The following is a 4,147-nucleotide window of genomic DNA, read 5'->3' on the forward strand; positions in this document are numbered from 1 at the left end:
TATATATATGCTTTTCTTTAAATTTCTTAAATCTTATTTTTTTATTTTTATTATTAATATTTGAGCATAGCATTAATATGTTAATATAAAATATATTTTTTAGTTTTATTTAAATGATCTCCCGAACTTCTTTTAAGCACGTTAAATTTACTTTTTAATGAGCACTCGATGCTAAAAGATCAGCTGCGTATCTTCAAAAAACAGGAAATCTCCGAAATTCCTTTGACTATAATTTATTTTTTTCTATACTCTTTTATGACAAAATGAGCTCTGAAACACCACATTTTCCCAAGAAAAATCATTCAACGCTATCTGCTGGTCATCCAATTTTGTCGCTAGTCTTAAGAAATACTTTATTTTCTTATGCGCCAAATACTTGCTACGTCTTCACTTTTTATTTGTATTTTTTTCCGATGGGTGTATGTGTGTTTATTTTGATATTTTCTTTCAGTGTAAGTGGGGGTAGGTTTTTTTTTTTTTGATAAATGCACTGCTTCTATTAACCATTAACCAATCAGAAAAAGGAGTTCTGTCATGAAAGGGCCACTGTTCTAAAGTCGAATAGATTGAAGGAATGAGCAAACGGAAAAAAACAAATAAAATATCAAAAAGAGGTAACAAAACACAACTAAAGCAGTTGCTTTCGGTGTGATATAATTTACCCTTTTCAACAACAGTTGTTCAGTGTATAGAATTTCTCTAAGTTTCTAGCAGAGTCGGTATTTTATGAATGACGTATGGTTACGTCATTCACAAAGAATTATAAGGCTTCATAAAAATAGCGTCATTTAATAAACTTCTTCGATTTAATAATAGTAAATAAATCTATATTTTAGCAACAAAAAGATTGCTTTAGTTAAATAATAGTACACAATTGAAATTTATTTAGTACAATTTCACAAGCTTTGTTTGGTTATGACATAAAATTAATTGAAAAGGAAAAATTCATTAGAATGTATTAAGTTAGGTATTAAGGGGTGAAAACAAAACAATTATCGACACAATGGACAACTAGTCAAATTTCCATTTTGTGACGTAGCTCAGTTAACTGTTAACTGATTATTATAAAGCCAAAGCGTTAAGAGTCCTCAAAAAAGGTCTCTTTTTTTAGTCTACCTCACTTATGAGGCAGCAAATATAAATCATCAAACCGAAACAGTTTCGAAGCCCTACTCCGTTTGCGTTGTGTATTCGCTTATAGTCAAAATTTCGTCTCACAGAATGCCGAAATTTTCCTTAGTCTCTTTATTTTTTTGATATTTCGTCTAAATAGGCTACAAAAATAAAAATACTATCAACTCTAGATTCTTTGAACTTTTATTAAAGATATTTAACGAAAATCTAGTGATCTAAACAGAACACGCAGCAACTAAATTGGTTAGAGTAAAAATTGCTTTCTTTAAAATTTATAATTTTATTTTGAGACCGAAAAAAATCTATTCTTAATTATAACACATTAAATATTAGTTATACAGGGTACACCGTAATCACCACTATAGATTGTAAGAATCCTTGTTTGAAATAAGGTAAAAAATTATGCACTTTAAAGATCACAAATGAATATTTAACAAAAATTGTATTGTTATCTGTCGAATCACTGAAGAGTAAAGTTTATTTAAACACATCAAACTCTGTTAAGCATCTTCTAGTTTCATCCGGCAAAGAAACAGGTTTTGATGTTATTAATTTTGTTCTCTTTATTTTTTTTATAAAACTTTGATTCCGCGTTTTTTCGCTTTACCATTAATATGGGGGCACTAAAGTGTATATATTTTTACTTCAAGCTTGACACGGATTCTAAAAAAATATATGCGTTAAAAGCAGTGAGTGCGAATGCCCTGTAAGGAGAAGTGTTGTACAGTGCGAAAAAAAAAAGGAAAAAAAAAGAAAACGGACCACCCTGATAACTTTAGATCTAATGATCGAGCTTCACGTTCTGTGACTTAATCTTGATGGTTCGAAGGGGGACCTCAGATATGCTAATTAATAAGCGCAGACGATATTTTAGGTTGCGAAATCAGGCACAAAAACTAACTTTCTCTGAATAAACGTAATTTTTTTCGGGAAAATGACTCTCGAAATATAGGGGTTAGTCGCAATCTGGGAAATATCGTTCCTATAGTTTGATCAAGAGAGCACTCCAAAGTTTGGACCCTTTAATATTAATTCTACTTTTTGGGTATTTCATTATAACTGGAGAATTTTTTAAGCTAATTGAAAATTTTTTGCACACATTTGTAAAATTCGTTTATCCACTAATAATTCCGTGCACAAAAAAGAATTTTTAGTAAATATTTATTATATTTTTGTTATTTTATAAAAAAATGATCCAAGAAATTTTTGATTTGTAAGATATACACATTTTTGAATCATTTTAAAGAATATAATTTTACATGGCAAAATAAAAAATTTGAGCAAAATCGACTGAAAAGTTTCTGAGAAATCGAATTTTAAATGTCTAACTTTTTCTGAAATTCAATTTCTCAGAAACTATTCCACCCATTTTGCTCAAATTTTCTACGTTGCCATTTAAATTATATTCCTTTTTAAGGATTCAAAAAATTGTGTACCTTATAATTCAAAATTTTTTTGACCACTATTAGATAAAATAATAAAAATTAATAAATATTAAGAAATAAATAATAAATATATAAGTTATTTTTTGCATGAAATTATCTTTGGATAAACGAATTTTATAATTATGTGCAAAATTTTTTCAATTCCCTTAGAAGGTTCTTGAAATGTAACGAAGTACGCAAAAATTAAAATCAACATTAAGAGGTCCAAACTTTCCTAACCAAACTATTGGGACCATATTTCCCAGATAGCGGCTACCCCCTATATTTTGGGGTCAGAAAAAAAAAAGGTATGTTCATTCATGTCGTTGCAGAAAAGGTATGTTTATTCAAGGAAAGTACGTTTTTGTGTCTGATTTCGCAACTTAAAATATCATCCGCACTTATTAATTAGCATATTTGAGGTCAACTCTTCGAAAGCTCATTGAATCCTAGAACGTGAAGATCCGATCATTAGATCAAAAATTATTCATGTTTGTGTTTTTTTTCTTTTTCTTTTGTTTTTGGCTTTTTTTTTGCCCTTGTTTCTTAGACCACGTGTGCAGCGTTAAAAAAATATTAAAAATGTCACCCTGAATAGCTTTTGCTCTGATGATTTGATTTTCATGAACCTAGTGCTGATCATAATGGCTAATACGCTAATTAATTAAAGCTATCTATTTATCAAATTATAGAAATATACACAAAAACTTACTTTTGCTTAATAAATATACTCTTTTTTTCTGAAGAACATGGATTTTTCCAATAAAATTGGGGGGGGGGGTTAGCTGCAATCTGGAAAATATGGTTTCAATAGTTACGGCAGAAGAACGGTCGAAGGTTTGGGTCCCATAATGTTAATTTCACTTTTTGTATATTTCGTCATATATCGGGAATTTTTTAAGCGAATCGAAAAATGCTTGATCTAAATTAAAAATTTAATTAATTCAAAGATTATTCAGGTTATATTTTAAAAATATTTCTTTTACTATAACACATAAGCAGATCATGTTTTTCATTTTTTTTATCAAGTTATTTCTGAGAAATAAATTACTTTTGTTTCCTACATCATGTCGATTTAAAAATAAAATTTACATTTATAAAACAAGCGTTTTATTTATAATTTACGCGGTAAAATGTAAATTTTTTTGTGAAGTTTGGTAATAAATATTTAGCACTTTTATTGAAATCACCCCTATAATAGCTGTGCCTCTAGGGACAACGAATTTGCAAAAGGAACGTTTTCTTAAATAGTTCGATTATTTCGATTTTAAAGAGAGAGTGGAAGTGTAAAGAGGGGCGAAATTGTAAAAAAAAAATAATAATAATAATAATGTGAATATATGAAATAAATACTTCTTTGGTTGCCATTAGCATAAAATTAATATTAGTCACAGAGATATTGTTTTCCTATAAAATATTTTTGTATCTCTAATTTAAAGGAATTTACCAGCAATATTTTTCTCTCTTATTCATAATTTTAACTTTCGTTGAAAAACTGTTTACACCAAGAAACATCAATTATACACGGATAAAACAATTCTTATTAAGTTGTTAGTTTTGGTTAAAGCAATTCTGGTTATGGTAATGAC

The sequence above is a fragment of the Parasteatoda tepidariorum genome, chromosome X1, assembly GCF_043381705.1.
Source record: "Parasteatoda tepidariorum isolate YZ-2023 chromosome X1, CAS_Ptep_4.0, whole genome shotgun sequence".
Taxonomy (NCBI): Eukaryota; Metazoa; Arthropoda; class Arachnida; order Araneae; family Theridiidae; genus Parasteatoda; species Parasteatoda tepidariorum.